The following is a 20,683-nucleotide window of genomic DNA, read 5'->3' on the forward strand; positions in this document are numbered from 1 at the left end:
CGGAATCGCTATATGAACCGTGGCTATCTTCAAACCGCGAAGGCTGCGATTTAATTAAATAAATAAATATTCTCAACGCGATGCCCGCTGTGCTGCGTATATGTGCACAGCTGTTTTTGTCTGTAGTGTGTAGTACTTTCTTAAATTCATGTAAACGGTATCAGTGTATTACACATGTGGATTCAGGGTGTTTCTGTGCTCCATACTCACAAACACTATCTAGTGCTCTGAGTTCGGTTCAGTGTGCTAACGTGTGCTGAGCACATTTTTTAAAGCGCCCCAGATTTTCTTTAAATGCATATTTGTGCAATTTCACATACCTCTATGTTTGGCCACTACAATTTACTATACACATTTAAAATAACCTCATAAGAATGCTGACACCAAGGCAGATGAGTGCATTTCACTGCATTAAAAGGCTGTTGTCAACTCAACTACAAACAACAGAAACTTCCGTCCCTTCAGTTTTCAAAATAAAAGCTTCTGCCAAAATAAAGGCTTGTGGGTTTAACCGGACTGCATAGCAAGTTAAGAAATTATTTAAAAAAATAAATTACTGGTGTGCTGAGTGACTCCATCCAGGTCTCCTAAGCAACCAAATTGGCCCAGTTGCTAGAGAGGGTAGAGTTACATGGGGAAACCTCCGCGTGGTCGCGATTAGTGGTTCTCACTCTCAATGGGGCGCGTGGTAAGTTGTGCGTGGATCGCGGAGAGTAGCATGAGCCTCCAAATGCTGTGAGTCTCCACGGTGTCATGCACAGCGAGTCACATGATAAGATGCGAGGACTGACGGTCTCAGAAGCGGAGGCAACTGAGACTTGTCTTCCGCCACCCGGATTGAGGTGAGTAACCGTGCCACCACGAGGACCTACTAAGTAGTGGGAATTGGGCATTCCAAATTGGGAGAAAAAGGGATCAAAATAAAAAAAAACATTACTATTGAATAATAATAATAAGTTATTATAGTAATAATACTAATTATTATTATACAATAATATATTTCTATAATAATTTGCAATAATAAATTATTACTGTATAACAGTTTCACTGTTTTATTTATTTATTTATTTAGTTTGGTTCTTTTTAGAGGACACAAGTACACCCTTTCTAGTACAGTATTTCCGGTCGGCAGTAAAGCATGGGCGAACATTGTTTAATAAAAAAATAAAAAATAAAAATGTTTTAATCATATCACAGTTCAAATCACAAACACTCTGCGCTGTCAGCAGAGGCTCAAGCCAAACTCCCGTGAAAGTATAAACAAACAAGTATAAACTTTGATAGTGAACGCAAAGCGCTCCATTTTCACTTTAAATGATCGTGTAATGGCAAATGTTCCTGGTTCATACACGCTGTGTTAATGAAATGCAGTGACAAAGAGGAGGAGATGCACACTTAATCGATTTCTGTGGAGTGATGAAATGATGAAACGAAATCTCAAAGGTTTTGCCCCATGAGAAATAAGGGCTCGTGGGTTTAATCAGAGCATTAAACTAACGTGAATGTGAAGAAATTAGGAAATTAATATTTTACTACTGCATAATATAATAAATATAAATATAATAATATATATTTATTTTGTATATTTTATAAAAAAATTATAAAATATATGAGTTAAAAAAACAAGTGTAAATGCAAAACTAAAGTTGACCAAAAAGAGAGACATATTTTAATTATTTAAAAATATTTTGATATTTATTTTATTTTTCATGTCATTCATAAATTTTTAAAGCCTTTTAAAGAAAATCATAGTTTATCCCTGTTTTATTATTTGATTTATATATTTGAAGATAAATATGTAAAAATGACTGCTTTAGGTGTATGTGACAGTTATATGACAATTAATAGTGAAAGCCCTTAACGAGACAATTAATCGTCACAGCCCTAAAACAGACAATTATTCGTCATAATCGCAATTATTTGTTTGACAATTAATCGTCAGCCAAATCTCATATTCTTGACAGCCCTAATAATAACAATTTGATTTTTTGTCCAAATCGTTCAGCCCTAGTATCGGTTCAGAAGACATGGAGTAAACTACATTGTATGGTCGTATGGATTACCTTTATGCTGTCTTTATGTCCTTTTTAGAGCTTGAAAGTGTTGGTCTCCATTTACTTGCATTGTATGGATACTTCGTTTGCGTTCCATGGAAAAAAGAAAGTAATACGAGTTTGAGACGGAATGGGTGAGTAAATGATGAGAGAATGATTATTTTGTGATTACTTTAATTGGCCTGACTGTGATTGGTCAGGTTCTTTCCTTTACTGTAAATAAAGTAGTTGATGATGGAAAATTAAAATGTAAATATACAACTAGTTTGAGTAAGTGCAGACATGATTGATTCAATCAGGCCTGCTTTTAGACATCGTTCATCCTTTTGTTAATTCATCTAATTAGCCTAATGCTGAAAAATGTAATGTTTTTATTACTTTGCTGTATTTAAGCAAAATCTCTCAAAAAGTCCTTCCTGAGAAATAAATGTAACAATAGTGATGTAATAAAGATGCACATGTCACATGACCCTTTGGAACAACATAAATCCCAAGCACAAATATGGGCATAGAGTTTAGAGGAAAACCTATTTTCTTACAGGTATATACCTAACCAAATGAGTCAGGCACACATACATTGCTATTTGTTGTGCAGTTAGCTGTAAAAATCTATTGTTCTTATACGTGCTTAGAATTCTCCATTACATCTATGGACCTATAAAAGCACTGGTGTAGAAAATAGGGTCAAGTTTGTGCAGATGCTTTCTGAAACTACAACAAAAAGTGTATTGTAAGAGAATATTTAAAAGTACTTTACAGCAACCCCCTGTAAAATAAACAGGTATGACCTCTTTGGATTCTGCACATGTAAGATAATGGTGGAAATACTGAATCTTGACAGCAAGATTACAGTAAACTGAGTCCCTTAAACAACGAGATGAATTGCTCATAAAATATGCAGGGCTCCAGGTTCATATATTTACTTTGGCCACAATTCGCACCTTGCTGTGAAGTTCTGTGCTGTTACAACAAAGACATTTGTTCTGCATATGCTCAGGAACTATCCCAGTAATTAAAGCCCAGTTTCCTGCAGTTTTGATCTCTAATTGTGTAACGCGCTATATTTCTGACCACGCATCTTCCTCTAGCACGGTACACATAGGTGAGCAATCTCCTGCGAGTAATTACAACAAAGTCACAGACCAAGGAGTTGAAGGTGAGTTTAAGATTGCAATCTTTTTTCTGGCTTGGTTTGTGTGTATGGGATAAATGTTTTGTGTGTGTGTGTGTGTGTGTGTGTGTGTGTGTGTGATGTGCGTCTGTCTGTCTGTGCATGCAGTGAAGTTGACATGGTTCTGATTGACCGGAAATGTTAAATAAGCATCTCTGCTATGAAAAGGGTCTCCCTCCCCCTCTCTTTCACCACATGTGAAACCACACAACGTCATGACAACTGCCAAAATAAACCTCAGCATCCTCCAAAAGCAGTGTGTGTGTGTGTGTGTGTGCGCACGCTTCCCTGCAGTGCAACACGTCCATGCAATGTTGTATTTAATAACCTTTTGCAAAATCTCTTAAAGAATGTGTTCACTGACACCACAGAAATGAGTTTTGACTGCCAACAGCTACAGCATTTCCATCAGAAGATTCTCAGTGATCCCCTAAATTTCTCTAAACAAGTTTTAAGTTTAAAGTAAAATATTTTGATGAGAACAAATTTTTACTTGACCAGAACAGGCTTTTCTGAACTCTGGTGTTGTTTAGGTTAACCCTTTCTAAACTTTTTAAGAGCTCTACACCCATTTTATATTTATAACAGTAGTATATTGTGTTATTTTAAACTGTTATTAAGCATTATCTTTTTGACTCTACTTTAGTTTAGTCACTTCAGCATGAGTCAAATGTCCTTAAAATACCTTAAGACTAAATCTGCTGTTAATTGCATTAGCAATCTTTTAAGATTTTTTTTTTTACTTGAATAAATTTCACACTTCACACAGCTGTTGTAATATCATCCTCTTTCTGTTTTTCCATTTAACATGAATGTTAAAGGTGCGGTATGTAAGATTCAGAAACCCTTGTTATTAATGACACTTGTGGCCATTAAGTGAACTGCAGCCTGTTGCTCGTGATCGCGCGCACACTCCATAGGGACACGAGCATCAACCAAAACAAAGAGACTGAACGTGATTCACCGGAATCATGCTGACAGATGAGGTAGCATAATTGAAATTACACAGTTATAATTGTTTTACTACAAACTTTGAGACTGTATAATTATATTTGACTCTCCAGTGCTGGAACAGGGCTAAAACAAAGTGTGGATATAGGTCTGACTATGCGAGACTGTAGTTTGAAGTAATCACTTTTCTTTGCATGATACATAGGCTATCGTATAAATGCAGTCAATGTCGGCGTTAGCTAGCTAGCCAGCTTTATCAAAAGCTGTTAGCTAAATTTGGTGGATGATGACAGTAGCTGCTTATAAAATAGACTGTACATTATAAATATGTTGACAATTCAGTATTGATGTGATTCCATCATAACTGTAATTTTGATATATCGATGCGTTATTGTTTTATAATAATAGATTGTATATATTTTCTGTATAACCAAGTTACGTTACACTAATGATTGGAGCTTTTTGCATTATTTTGAACATTGTCTAGCATTCACTTCATGTGTTATTGTAGTTTACCTTGCTGAATAATTACAGATTAACATTGACATTAACCTGACATTTAGTATAAAGAGAAGATCGTTGAAATTATTTGAAAGTTACGAAACATGGTAGCTTGAAATTCGTCAGCTTTATCAGGCAAGGTCAAGTTAGCTAAAATTACACAGATCAATCCTTATGGCACTATATTTCACATGCTTTGCAGTTATGTAAGCTTACCTGTCCAATAAGAAGAAAACCAATTCAGGGTCGGTTTTGATCCCCAAACCCGAACGAAGGTCCCTCCAGGAATCAAATGCCCTGCTGATGTTCACTCTAGTTTTCACTCGACCATGATCACGTTTCCGCTTAGCCAGATGGGAATGTTTTTGTTTTTGTTTTTTTGTTTTTGGCTTACTCAGAGTTTCTGTAAGAGTTGGTGTTGTGCTGGGAGCCGGATGTTTGCTGGATTCCATCTCTAAGATAACGTTACCTAGTGTTGCAATTTGTTGTCGCTGTTGAATAGCGGAAGCACTGAGGCGAGGCTCTCGGGAGCGCGCATAAACGTCACATCCTTTGGATTTTCCTGGCAAAACAGACCTGCTCCATTCGCATGAAAATCAGTCTACAGGCTTTAATAGGCAACCTAGGAAGTCCGGGAAGGACTCATTTTTTAAGTTGCGTTACAAGCCGTTCACACATTGGCAAAAAAAGGCGAATATTACATGACAAAAGTTACATATTGCACCTTTAAAATTAGTCTCTAACTTACTAGTATAGTAATATTGCACAAGGTAAAAAGAATAGTTTATAAAAAATAAAAAAATAAAATTACTTTTAAATTTCAATTGTACACAACATGAACATATTTAAACTTGGCATGTGAAGGCTTGTCAGGCTTTATGTTAATGATGATGTACTGTAACACCACTGGTACTTGTGTCACATGACCAATCATGACACAATAGGTTTAAATTACGGCTTTTGATTTAGCGTGTTCATTTGGTGGGATTATTTAAATAACAAATAATATGTTTAAAAAGAAACACAATTAATCATGCCCCCGATCTGTATGTAAATTCCGTAATAAGGAATGATCCTATCAGAGCAATTCAAGCTTGATGTACCTCCTTGATGTGGCAGTAGGGGGCAGTCAGTTCCAGAAACGTGACACAACCAAAGTGAGACAATCCAAAGGCCTCCATCTGACGCATGAGTACCTAGACCTACAAGTAAAACTAGCTCGGATGGTAAGTAGGCAAACAATAAGGTTAAGTTCAATGATATGGAAAAAATACAAACAGTGGACCTCATTCACTAACAGGCCTAATTGTGCGGATTTTGCTTATTTAAACGCACAGGAAAAGTTACGGATATTTTTCGCCCGATTCACAACAGGTGCGCACACACATGAATTTGTTCTTACCCTCGTTCTAATGTTAATTAATCCAGATTATTCTATATGAAGGACTCCATGCAGAAAGTTCATCACAAAGTTCATAAATTGTATCATTTCCATATAAGGGCTTTCATCACCACCGCACCAGAACAGTTGTAAATTTGTAGAAAAAGATGCCACTTAAGCAAAAGGCCAAAAAACATCACACAATAAAACAGTATAAATAGAATAAAACTATAATACAGCATTACAATTTAGAATGATTTTATAATATGTACCACGTACGTATTGTAGATGTTGGATGAACTGAATGTGTGCTTACAGTGCTGTTTATGCAGGAGGATTTATCTGTTATCTGGTTGATATAAGGCAGTGCTCAAGAAGTCAGTGGCGGTTCTGCCCCTTCACTTCAGAGTTAGAATCGCTGTCAGAACTGTGAAACGAATTGCGCACTTCAAACAATGCCATAGGTAAAGAAACTCCTTGTGCCATTGCAATGTTGTGCAGAAGGGCCAATACAACATGCTAAAACCATCTGACAAACCTTTGTGGGCTGTACAGGAGCATTCCACCAGCTGCATCAAACACATCTAATGGCTTTGTGCACTGTATCACTGAAACGAACAGGCAGAACCCAGAAACTAGATTGAGCTTTTGTTACTTTGAAATAAGACTATATAGCTATTAGCTAATAAGATTACTTTATACGTGTGTGTGTGTGTGGGCAGGATTGGGTGGTTTACGAGGACTTTTTTTTAGGTTACAAACTGGTCATTGCAAGGGTATTATGCTATAAATGTGGTTTATGATGACATTTCTAGTGTCCCCATAATTCAAATAGCTTAAAAAAAAATAAATAAATAAATAAAAACCACATACTAAATGATTTTTTTTTATTTTATTTTTTTTTATTTTTTTTATGTAAAAATGCAGAACGTTTTTTGTGAGGGTTAGGTTTAGGGGTAGGGTTAGTAGGTACAATCTAGTTCATACAGTACAAAAATCATTATGTCTATGGAGAGTCCTCATAAGGATAGCCGCACCAACATGTGTGTGTGTGTGTGTGTGTGTGTGTGTGTGTGTGTGTGTTTGTTTGTATACAGTAAATATATATATATATATATATATATATATATATACAGATCACTATCCTTAAATAGATTGCATGATCAGTCATATTTTCAAAATCAGTGCCAAAATTTCACAATTTCTGCCAGGGTGTGCAAACTTTTCAGCACAACTGTGTGTGTATATATATATATATGACTGAAATCATGCAAAAAAACGGTCTTTTATTTAAGGATCGTGATCATATAAAGCCATTTATTATCACATAGTTGTTTGACTCCTTTTTAAATCATAATGATAACAGCAATCACCCAAATGGCCCTGATCAAAAATGTAAATACCCTTGAATGTTTGGCCTTGTTACAGACACACAAGGTGACACACACAGGTTTAAATGGCAATTAAAGGTTAATTTCCAACACCTGTGGCTTTTTAAATTGCAATTAGTGTCTGTGTATAAATAGTCAATGAGTTTGTTAGCTCTCATGTGGATGCACTGAGCAGGCTAGATATAGGCTAGAAGAATTGTTCGGGATACAAAGAAAAACCAACAGATAACCTCAGGAGAAATACAGGCTGCTCTGGAAAAAGACCATATATATATATATATATATATATATTAGTGTGTATATTTTAATTAACGTTTATTCCATGTTTATAAGGACACAGGGAGTACGTGATTTTTACGTACCTGTGATTTCAATTGTTGCAATTAAATGTGATCAATCACTACATTACATAATAAATTGTACTAAATATTTTAATTGATTGACAGCCCTAGTTTAAATACATGCAACCGCAAATGAGACTTCAGATTTGTGGCAGAGGGAAAGATTATCAGTAAACAACAACTTTAATTTGTGTCTGTTCCTCATACAAAGCTATTAAATGAATTCAGAAGACTTGGAATATAGCAAACAATTTACACTACTTATATGATCCTTTATTGTCCTTTTTGGAGCTTGGCAGATCCCCAACCATTTTCTTTGTATGGGAAAGTGCAACAACATACTGCCTAAAATCTCCTTTTGTGTGTAAAAATAATAAGGGGTTCAAGTGACATGAGGGTGAGTAGGCTAAGTGATGAAATCGTTTTCATTTTTGGGTGAACAGTTCCTTTAAAATGTCCCTGCTGTCAATCGCATTCGCTATTTTTCCAAGAAAAAAAAAACATGCTTGAAACAGTAGTAGTATTAACGTAAATTCATAAATTTTATAATAAAGTTTTAACGTTATGGTTAAAGCTTGTCTTTAATTTACAAGCACAGCAAAAAGTAAAAGATAAACACACAAAGTTTAAAACTCATGGCAACATGGTTGACAACTAAGCACTTTACCACAAACACAAATGTCATATGTCTTCTGTTCATTTCAGGACAGCTTTTAAGGGATAGTTCACCCGAAACTAAAAATTCTCTCATCATTTACTCACCCTTATGTCATCCCAGATGTGTATGGCTTTCTTTCTTTTGCTGAACACAAATTAAGATTTTTAGAAGAATATCTCAGCTCTGTAGGTCTGTACAATGTAAGAGAATGGTGGCATAAAAGTAATGAATAACACTCCGGTGGTTAAATCCATGTCTTCTGAAGCGATATGATAGGTGTGGGTGAAAAACAGATCAATATTTAAGTCCTTTTTTTACTCTAAATCGTCACCTTTGAATAGCCCCTACCAGTAGGTGGCGATATGCATGAAGAATGCGAATCAACAAAAAAACAAAAGAAGCATATGAAAGTGAAAGTGAAGATTTATAGTAAAAAAGGGCTCAAATATTGATCTGCTTCTCACCCACACCAATCATATCGTTTCAGAAGACATGGATTTAACCACGGGAGTCTTATGGATTACTTTTATGCAGGAGATTCAAAGTTTTGGCCACCATTCACTTGCATTGTATGGACCTACAGAGCTGAGATATTTTTAAAAAGAAACTTTATTTGTGTTCTGCAGAAGGAAGAAAGTCATACACATCTGGGATGGCATGAAGGTGAGTAAATGACCAGAAAATTTTTCGTTTTTGGGTGAATTATCCCTTTAAGCTAAGTAACATTACTTTGTAAAATAAAAAGTGGCTTGCTTAAAATCCTACAAATGTTTTAAACCTGGCTGACCAAGCTGATGCAGTCTTCATATAAAGCTTTACCAGTTCACTTCATCACCAATGCCAATTCTCATCACCAGGAACTGTAACAAAGTATGTGTATGTTTGTGTATAGGTTAAAAACAAATTGCTCAAGACTATTTTCCTGACATTTCTGACACTTCTACTCATTCAGCAGACTTTGCTATCTCAAAGGATGTTCTGCTGTTATGCCTGGGGCAAATTTCCAATATAATGTCCAGAATTATTTGTAGCTTAACCAAGAAAATATAACCAGAACCCAGCAGTGGAGATTTACCAGCTTGAAAAGCCACTAGTCATCACATGGTATATAAACAAACAACCACAACGTGGTCAATTTAATTATGATTGCCCAACTCTGATTTAGTGCTAGATTAGGCCTTACTTCCTAATTCATGTCAGTGCAAGCAATGCAAATCACAATACTATGAGCAAACAGGACTTATAGCACCTCATTTAATAGGTAGGCCGATGATATTTTCAAACTGAGAGCTGACATCAGACACTTACAAAACCATATTACATTATGAGATGACGCACTTTCCCATTGCCTAATGCATTAGGTAAGTAACATACACACCCTTAGCAGTGCAAATGTTAGAAGTACCTTCCCAAGTATGAACTATGTGAAAGGTGGGTGTAACGTAATGTCAATATAATTAATAATATGTATTTTAGTATGTACCTATATAGTAGGACTATGTACTACAGAAAGTTATGCCATCATGTAAAATGTTTCCACAAAACTTTTTTTTCTTTTTTAGGTAAAACAAGCATGAAACACTCAGCGTTTCCTTATTTCTACAGTTATTACTACTACTGACACATCCATATGGGGATTATCTTCATCACTAGAAGCAAATGTCAACACTGTCAGCACCTGTTGACAACCATGAATATGAGATAATGAGAACTATCACAATGTGAGAGAGAAAATAGTGATTTGTGGATCATTTAGTGACATACACATTTGAAAGCAAATTAGTTAACCTGTTTATCCATTTTTACGTCATTTTAACAACAAATGTGTCTTTCCCCGAGTTAAAGAGATGCACAACGTTCCTGCAATTGCAACGTCCACAGTAATGTCACAACTAATATATAAATGAAACGATGCTATTACTGTGTACATAATGCAGTCTGTCACTTTCAAAGAATACTCAAATGAGGTTTAAATTTACTATGCATAGTGTTATGATTCCCCCCAATATCAACTTTGCAATATTTTTCAGGGTAGTATCGTTGCTGTTTCTGCACTAAAGCTCTGTTCCGATGTAGTTTGAGGCACAGTGTTGTGTTTTGATCTTTATAAACACATCCTTGAAGGCCGCGGCCTGTGAAGGCTCTTTAAATTTCTATTGGCTGAAAATGAAGTTGTTACACGACTGCACGGTGAGCTCATTGGGTTTCTTTTTTCTGCACGAAAAGAGAAAAGCTGTCAGGAAATAAACGAAACATCTTTTGCCTCACCTTCCAGAAATGTCTTCCGGCTTGATGAGAGGACCCGTCCCTAATTTGAATCATGCAACACATAAATTTGATGAGTAGATCGACACATCTTCATAACAGTTTCTCCACAACCATTTTGGATGAGACCTCGTTTCGCAAACGATGGGTGTTAATAAAAGGAAGTGTATGATATTTATGTAAAATACAATGTAAAGTGTCTTACACAAGGCTTCTTATCAATGTTCAACGTAGTTTTTATTGTATGATATAATATTTAAAAAGAAAACACCAGATATTTCTCACAATTCATAACAACGCTGCGTGTCCACCCCTTTTAAAGAAACAAAATGGTACGGCTTAGGCAACACAGGTTTACTTCTGTGAATGTAGCCAATCAGAGACTTCGAAAATGTCACTCGCCAATGTTGTTCGCACGAGATGCTGTCAGCACCGCCTACTCTAAGAGAAACGTTCAGTCCAACATTTTTTTTTTTTAATCAGATTCAAGGATCAGCGGGAAAATCGGAGCCAGACGCAGTTGGACAGACAGTTGCAAAGGGATTATACCGCAATCTCCTTGCATGTAAAGTGGAGATTGCGTCATGATAATACTAATGCAATAAGACTAGTGCAGTAGGTTTGTAGCAGTGACAGTGTGGCCGTGTTTTACCTCTACACATTCGACTGTCCTGCTGGAAAGAAGAAAAAAAAAAAGAAAAATGCTAAAACCAGCCTAAAATTGTTGGCTGGTCATAGCTAGTTTAAGAATGCCATAGCTGGTGTAAGCTGGTCTCTCAGCCTGGCCAGTTTAAAAATTACCCAGATCCCTCTAAAACCAGCCCATGTGCCAGGATGTCTGACCATATTAAAGGAATAGTTCACCCAAAAATGACAATTCTCTCATCATTTACTCACCCTCATGCCACACCAGATGTGTATGTCTTTCTGTTCGGAAGAGGAAAGAAAGTCATACACATTTGGGATGGCATGAGGACTAGTAAATGATGAAAGCATTTTCATTTTTTGGGTGAACTATCCCTTTAAACCAGTCAACCAGCTTAGACTGGTTTTAGCTGTGGGGTTTTTCTTCAGCAGTTTAGAGAATAATTAAACTATAAAACTATAAAAAAAGAAGTTGAAGCTCACTTTAAAGACCTGCACAGAAAAAGATGACAACAGAAAAACAGACGGCGGGTGGCAGATTTATCAGTCTCACTCATCAGCACTGTTGTTTGTGGCAGACCATCTTTATTGCTCAGTTTGTTTTCTGTTTGCATGTGTGATATGATCACTATACAGAAAACAGAAAATGAGTTCTTAAAGGGATAGTTTAAGTCTGATTCTGTATCTCTTTTTCTCTTCTGTGGAATGCCAAAAAAAAAAAAAATGTGGTTTTCACATAGTCATTTAGTGTGTCATTGTGCATACATGTTTTGTCATTGTATGGAAGAGTGTCCTTGCATGCATAATATTCAGATGAAACTTTGAAACTGGTAATGATTTACCTGCATAAATACACACAAACACACATATGCTTTTGATTTGAAAGTGATTTTTGGAAGCAATCTATAGAGTCATTCAGTTTTTTTTTTTTTTTTTTTTTTTTAAGAGTGGATTCTGATTGCCTGCAGAAACACTTATCCAGGGCTTGAGCATACTTGAATCTTTCCATTGGAACGTACATACCATTATCTAACATAAAAAGCAATTTATAACGCATTGGGATTTAGATTGACTCCAAACCACCCTTTCTGTAGGATTGAAAGGAAGAATTCAACCCATTTTAAATCTAGCCAATTGTACTAATATAGGAGTGGCCCACGGCCATTTTCCCTTTTTAAACACTGTAGGAGGTGGTTGGTTCACTTGCACTACCAAAGAGTTTGGGCACACTGAATGGATGGAAACCACATAATCCCTATACATTCATTTGTGTTTTTAATTGTTTTGATGACTTTACTATTATTCTAAAATGTAGAAAATAGTAATAATATAACAAGAAGATGTATATTCTAAAGAAATGTAGCCTTACAAAGCACAATCACCTATTCAGAGAACACATCCCACATTGTCTTTAAATTAGTGTTACCCCAGTATCTATATGTCTAACGAACAGAAATACATAGCCCAAACTATTTGCATGAGCAACATGAACTCATCTCTAATATATTTTTAAGTCTACTGTTATTGCCTAATCTCATGATTGGACTTCACCTTGATGTACTTATCGTAATGTAACGTATCTGTTATGTTATTCAATCCCAACATTAGTGAGAGAGAATCTGTGCAATATGCTGGACCATAAACATTGAGACAATCAATGACACTCCTGTTCTAAACAATGAAATGGAGTTACCCCCAATCTGCCGTCACCCTCCCGCACTCTCTCTCTGCCTCTTTTCTCCTTTCCAGGATTATTAAATATCAAAATGAAACACTTGTCTCTTTGAACCAAAGCACATTCAGATGTCAATACTTCATGTTTACTAAGAGAAAATGAGGCAGCAAGAAACAGTTAGATAAAGAGAAAAGTTCCTCTTAAGTTAGTTTGTTTACAGTCTGCTCTATCTCTTTCTTTTCCTCCTCCCCCACTTGTCTCAGGCATATTTGCAATGGTTTATGGTTGTCTGTTTTGTAACAAGAGCCATTTGAATGTTTTTGTCTGTAAAATCTGTCACGGTCATCAGTGAGTCAGAGAAAAGGTGAGTCAATGAATTGTTCCACAGGGGCCAGTAAGTGCAATGACCCGGCTGTTCATCAGCTGTCTAGTGTACAAACTGAAAGCTTACGGGATTCTTTTTCACTCGGTTTGATTTCAAGACAACCTACGTTTGAAAAGCTCTAAATGCCACAATGAAAGTAATAGAGAGCGCTTCCTCAAATAAATATGCTGTAGCCTCCAATTTTGCCCTCAACCGCACTAGAAGCACACCTGACATAGCGTTTCAGTTATGTATCATCAACCAAAGGGTTTTTTCTGTCTTGGATATGTCATTTTTTTTTTTTTTTTCTTTAGCTCCCATAGAGTTGACATTGGCTTCATGACACAGGGCAGTGGAATGGATGTGGTGAAAAAGCAGTGAGTGACTTTATTCATTTAACATGCTTCCCTTCATGCTCTCTCTGTACACATTGTAGGTTTTTGTGGCTTGAGAGGCTAAATATGTAGCTAGTTGCAGCTTTCATGCACTGCTGACCTTCATACCTGCTCACTTTTGAGCATAAATGTGTGTGAATGCACACTATAATATACTGGTCTAAAATAATCTTTTTTAAACACCCCTCCTAAAAGTAATCTCACCACACTCCTGCTCCTTTTCATATTGTTCCCTAATATTAACCAATTGTTTCTAGGCCGTGTAGTAAGTAGTCTATGCATATCCAGTGCCCTGTTCAAGTTTATAGAAAATCTCGGTCTATATCCTCTAAAGAAAATTAAAAGGTAATATATTACCCACCAAAAACAGGGTACCATTTTCTTTGGTCAGTGTCAAGAACAGGTAAAATACAGGTGAGAGTTTCAGTGTTTCATGTTTCTATCAGTTGTAGAATCCTGCAACATATTGAGAAGAAATGTGTCATGCTGAAACACAGCCGCAGGCCGTGCATTTTAAGTCTAGGACTTCAGTGCGATTCATGCCATTAAGAAAACACAGTTTCACAATGAATAAGATGCTATATCATACATTACGTGGCAGTCAACTAATAATACCAACTGACATTTTAAAAACACATCCACACACGAAAGCCAGAACTTAAAACGAGACTTAATGCTCAAGCAAGCCTAGTTTTAACTAAAGCATGATTGTTTTGTGAAATGAACGTCAAAAATCATAATTTTTCATATGAAACTACCAAGGAGGTCTATAATACCTGGAAAAATCAATCTAATAATATTTGCGTTTTAAATGTTGCTTGCAATAAATTTCGTTTCGGCAGGGTACACGGTTATGCTGCGTTCCATTCAAGTTGGATGTGGGATATAATCCATAAATGCATTCCATTTCTGCACAAGCCTACAAGTTGTAATTCTGACTTCAAGATGCATTCCATTGCACTTTTCCTAGTAGGAAGTTGTAAAATCCGACTTTCCGAGTTGAATGGAACGCAGCACTACTTTTCAAAACTTGATCCGACACTGAATGCTCAAGCAGCCTAATTTACACTTAAAAAAACTCCTGATGTTGCTAAAAGCACTTACCAATTTACTTTAAGTGAAAATCAGTCCTCCTTATCTGTTTAATAAATTAAGCAATCACACAGTCATGTAGAACATCTCAGGTTTGTAAATCCAGAAGGATCTCTTTCTCAATGGCAATAGTGGCAGTGATGACAATTTTGCGCTCTTCGCATTCAAATTACATCACTTAAAGCGTGATTGCGTCACTCAAGGCCAGCTAGAAGGCCTCGACCGGGACATATCCTAAAGATCACACCAACCAAGAACAAATAAATCAATCTGGTTGGCTGATGAATCTGACAATCTGACTTTAGTTGCTCATTCATTTGCACTGTTGAAGGATTCTGTGAAAATTCTGAAGGCCTGAGGGGGTGGAGCTCAAGCTCATGCGCTGCTTCTGCTAACGAGCTCAGCTTCAGGCATGCGATTTGTGAAAGAGTTGTCACGCTTCATTTGTAAGCATCAAGGAATAAATTCTGACTGGATAAACTTTTAGTTTGCCTCTATTTGTTTGTAGATTAATTAAGAGTGGAAAGCGATTAAAAATACATAGGCAAAAAGGTGATTGAGAATGAAGGTAAGGGAACACAGCTGAAAGGATGAAAAATATTTATTTATTTGACATGTTAGACAAGCAGAGAAGGCTTTGTTGGCCCTGAGAAATCGCCACTGCTGAAACACCAAATCTATTCACATAATGGCAGGAATCCTGAATGTTAAATGCCTGCATACTAAACATGGACATTTCTAAACCACTAATGCAAAGGGAACAGACTGAACTTGTGGAAACAAAGATTAGGAAAGTAATAAGTAGAATGTCCAAATGTCTTCTCTGGAAAATTGTTCTTCAATAAAAACACCTGGATAAAAAGTTGTTCTCTCTGTTTCTCTCTCACTTTCATTCTCTCTCTTTTATTTCAGGTGTGTTCACATCTGTGCATCACCTAAATGTGGTCTGAGACACAGAGCTTGAAGTGTGTGTATGTGTGAGTGTGGGACGCATCAATCTTCCTCTCTGACATGCCAGCAAACGAGCAGAAGCAAGATCTTGGTGTTCCAACATACACAAAATACATTTTAGCTGTGGTTGTGAGGTGATTTTTTGACGGAACATTTGGAATGGATCTCCAGTAATCTGCATGACAGACTTAGCTCACCCGTACAACTTGAATGATCCAAAAAATATCCCGTCACACACATCAGCACGCTTTAGCTATGGTAGCCTACTTCTTCCCACACACTCATTTTTTCCCCATAGAAAATTCTTGGGCACTGTGATATGGCTGCATTTACTACATTTCGAAAAATGTAACATATTTTACAATGAACAAATGAACAAATATTGTAAATCTTTTTTTATTAAGCAGTGAAAGTTTTATACAATTTTTGAAATACTGCCTTTAAATACCAAATATGCGTACAGACTTATATTGCAATTGCAAAAATGTTCAGTGCATAAAAGGCTATCCGTTAAGTTTTCTTTTTTCTCTCTCTCTGTGGGTATCTAATCCTAAGGATTGCATTAGGTTACAAGAGGAGTCAGATAGATTCTGTAGATTCTTTTCTAGAAAATTCAACTACAATACTCAACTTTTTGGAGATGTTTTATTTTGGGTGTGGCTAAATTCTACTAGGCATCAGAACCGCAGCCCTGTCCAGGGACAATCCAGAGAAGAGGAAGTGAGATCATAATGACCTTGTTCTTGGGAAGGGGGAGTATAGTGTGTTTGACATCTTCAGTTTGCCTTCAAAACATTCCATTGTTGGCAACTTGGGTTCTTGAGTTTTCCTGGGCTCTTGAAAACATTTGTCGTCATGACATTCGTGTTTACATTTTCCCTGAGCAGTAAAAACTTCACCAATGCACCATGAATTTATGAAACATGTAAACAGCATGACTGGTTGAAGCACAAATTTTTTTGGCTTTGAAATTTTCTGGATCATATCAGCAAAAAAAAAAAAAAAAAAAAAAAATATATATATATATATATATATATATATATATATATATATATATATATATTTGGCTACAACCCTGGTAGACAAAGAAATAACTTGTGACATTAAAACAATTTCTACACTAATGTTAAAATCTTTTGACCACACTTTGCTTACGTGGGAAGATCATATTTCATTTGTGAATAAATGTATGCATTTTATTTCCAAAGCTTTTTTCTGGCAAATGTCTGTTTGAGTTACATTTTTGATCTTTCCCTGGTCTTAGATTATTACATTTCCGTTTTCTGTGATTCTGTAATGGAAGATGGCTTATGCCCCATGCTGAACACATACCCGGGGGTCACTTGAGTTTCTTGTATTTTTTTTTCCTACATCCATCATAGCAACCAAACTTTTTTCTTCTCCCTTTCTTTCTTTCTCTTCCATGCCTTCTTGTATGTTTTCTCTTTGGCCTTCTTAGTCTGTTCTTACCTGTCAATCCCTACCTTGTTCCTCATTATGTTTTTCTCTGTTTCTCCAGTTGTACTTAACACCTGTGTTTCTCTTTCATTCCTCTCTCCTTCAGTTCCTCTCCTCTGTTCTTTAATCATCAATTTCTTAAAGGTGTCAGTCTCTCAAATGAGCCTTACACCAATAACTTGGTGATTATGCTGTCCCTCTTTCTGTATTTTGACTTTTCTGCCATTTATTTAGAAGTCCTTCCATTCCTTTCTTCATGTCTGCTTCCTTCCTTTTCCTCTCTCAATGACCCCCCCCCCCCCCAAACACACACCATGTTTTCCCTTCCCCCACACAGCTGGCGCCTTGAGCTGTTAGTCCAGATGGTTAGGAGGGGAGGCAGGGACTTGTTCTCCACGTAGCCCCACAGCAGGCTCTCTGTCCTGGGCAGCACAGAGTCAGCTCCCTCCTGGACATACTGGAACTCCCCCCAAACAGCACTGCCAGCATTAATCTTCTAAACGATCTCGCCAGGAGGAGGATCAATACTCATTTACAGAGACGCGGCCTGATCCCTTAATGTAGAGCATGGAGGATAGCTCCCCCCCCCCCGTCTCTCCTTCTATCTTCTCCCCTCTCTCTCTTTATACCAATCCCCCTCATCAGTCTACCTTCCCAATACACTGGGTAAAAGAAAAAGCTATTTGGAAAAGCTAACAGGTAATGAGACATTGACTAAGATCAGTTGATTTAGTGAAAAATAAAACCTCTGATGATGAAGTCAACACTGTGCCCGTTAAACTGCCACCCTCAGTAGGTAAAGTGGATTGGAACCAGCAGCTTTTGGATAGCAGATATTGTCGGGGTTTGATTTTGTCAATCTGGGTGGTCCTGTCACCAGTAACTGGAAATAGGGTTTTAATATTTGCAGTAGCATTAATTTTACTCTGTATTTCAGTTGTGAGAAAATATGACTTCATGTCGAAATGGCAGCATCCAAGGAAAATGGGAATAGACCGGACTTTCCACAGAATAATGGCCCTGTCTTTTTCCAGTTGGTTAGCATTAGCCTAGAGCGTGTGTGGTTTTCAAAACGCCTCATCATTGATCTCTGATGAAGCCTGCCCTTCACTGAAATGCTTTTCTTGTCCTTTTCCCCCTAGCCATGCAGGGAAAATCTGTTTTTCACCTTCTCTCTGTTTTAGTGCCCGTTCAGCTCTAAGCTTGCTGGCGTGCCTGCTGGACCGGTGTGTCACCTGGAGCAAACTCAGCTGGACAGCTGCTAACGTCACTGGCACACAAAGAGAATTGTACTAGTGCCTGGTCAAAGACAAGCTAAACCATGCAATAAAATTTTACCATTCCAAGTTCTCATAAGGCCCAGTGTCCAAGTCAGCAGAATTTTGGTGGTGACAATTTCTTTCATGACAGCACCAATGAAAATGCACAAATGAAATTCCTAATGAAAGTTCAGAAGAGATAATGGTCTTATAATCCCACCAAAAGCTGCTTACCTCACTTCTTCCAAAAATATTTTCAGCAACTCTCCTTTACCTCAGCTTCATTTATTGCAATGGTTATGACCAGTAAGGGAACATAGCTGAAACCCCGTCATTATGGACAGACCAAACCATCCACCCTTTTCCACATAGCTCTTTTCCATTATATGGACTTGCAACCTTGAATAAATATATATCAGAAAGGCAGAAAACAGAGTGCTAACTGGCTTAACGAGATTTCATAGACATTAATGCTATTATTATCTGTTGCTCTTTAAAGCCTCTGCACAGCCACAGAGCACTTTGTCCTGCTGAATAATTCACTGTCAGCAGCCATAGGCATAGGCAGAGAGGACTGGCTTAATGATGGAGGGACAGGCACCTTACTCAGCTCTGTCTGTTGTCTGTTTGATGAAGTGAAAGAGGCCATGGGTGGAGAGGGTTAGACAGATGACAGGGAGGGTATTTGAGGCAACTACCAGGGACATCTCCAAACTAGTGTTGGATTTGCTCTGCAAAGATTCCACTATGTACATAGAGGATATTGCTTTCAACACAGGCCTTGTCTTCTCTCTAAACATTCAAAATGAAATTGCCCTCTCATTTGTTTTTGAAATTGCTCTCTCTAACCATTGTTTCATTTCCCTTTCCACTTCCTGTTCTCATGACCATGGCTCACCTGTGGAGCATTTACAGATTTGATTTGAATGTGTAAGATGGCTGTGGAATGTTTAAGAAGGTCATAGTTCTTTTCAAAGTTCATTTTCTGGATCTATTTTCTGGAAACAAGTTTCCAAGTATGATCATACCTCAGCTGAAATACAAAATGAGAACACTCAGGAAGTTAACGAGCCAGAAGCAACATGAACCCATTGCAGCACATTAAAACAGGGGCATCGCTTTCATTAAACAATAGGTGGCACTTTAAAGTGATAGTTCACCCCAAAATGAAAATTCTATTATCATTTAGCCTCATGTCATTCTAAACCCCAATGACTTTCTCCGATTTGTGTTTCTCCTGTTCTACTGTTGTGTTCAACAGATATAACAGCTTGGAATGGCATAAAGATGAGTAAATAATGGCAGAATTTTATTTTTTGGGTGAACTAAAAAATGGGCCTAACAGGAATATTTATTTTTACATTTGTTATTTTGTTTGATTTTTTTCTTGCAAAAACTTGTGCTACAAGCTTTTTTTCCCCCAGAACATATCGTTGAGAGATTATATGGTGTCTTTATTCAATTAATGCGGACTGCACTCTGCAGACCCATGCTAAGAACACCACACCCAGCTAATGTCTGACAGAAACCTGATAGTCATCAGTTTCAAGAATAGCCCTACCCGCCACTGCTGCAGCACTCACTTTTGTGACCTGTAACAAAGAACGACAGACCTTTAGACGGTACTGTGTTGGTGCTTCGCCTCAAAGTGTCCTTGTGTTCAAACTCGTATGAATGCATTAGCTCATATTATGGCCTGCTGCATTCATATTTCTAAAGATACTGTATGCAGCTGACCAGGGACTGTTAATCATTTTCATGGACTCTAAATGATAGATGCCTGAAAACCTGTGGCATACAATTAGATGTTACAAAGATTTTATTTGGGTTGCCTCATCCTGTATTATCTTGCCATATTTCTTTGCCACTAACATTTCTCTGGGCTTCAGTTTCTTGACTTCTTTTTACTCTTACCACTTTTTGTAAATGTCTCTCTTTCATTCTCTCTCTCTCTCTCTCTCTCATTCTTTCTCCCTCTCATGCATTCTCTCCATGGTCAGAGGAGTAAACATCCCTGGGGAACAGCGAGCTCTTTCTTTGGGTGGAGGACTGAATCATTGCAGTGAGGGTCCCATGATCCTCCCTGTGCTTTGGGCACACACTGCATTCCTTCTTCCTACACACGTGCACA

General features: G+C 37.2%; 1 protein-coding gene across 5 annotated transcripts in view; it reads right to left on the minus strand.

The window, feature by feature from the left end:
- LOC127426988 (zinc finger protein 438-like) overlaps nucleotides 1–10,880 on the minus strand; it is a 72,246-nt gene extending 61,366 nt beyond the window's left edge. For 4 of the 5 annotated variants that reach the window (XM_051674257.1, XM_051674255.1, XM_051674258.1 and 1 more), the window contains exon 1: nucleotides 10,717–10,879. The gene's annotated coding sequence lies outside the window, so the exon portion shown is untranslated. Of the gene's footprint in view, nucleotides 1–10,716 lie in introns of all 5 variants that reach the window. The other variant, XM_051674262.1, reaches the window with a different exon arrangement.
- Between the last annotated feature and the right edge of the window lie 9,803 nt (nucleotides 10,881–20,683).

Source organism: Myxocyprinus asiaticus, chromosome 36, assembly GCF_019703515.2.
Source record: "Myxocyprinus asiaticus isolate MX2 ecotype Aquarium Trade chromosome 36, UBuf_Myxa_2, whole genome shotgun sequence".
Taxonomy (NCBI): Eukaryota; Metazoa; Chordata; class Actinopteri; order Cypriniformes; family Catostomidae; genus Myxocyprinus; species Myxocyprinus asiaticus.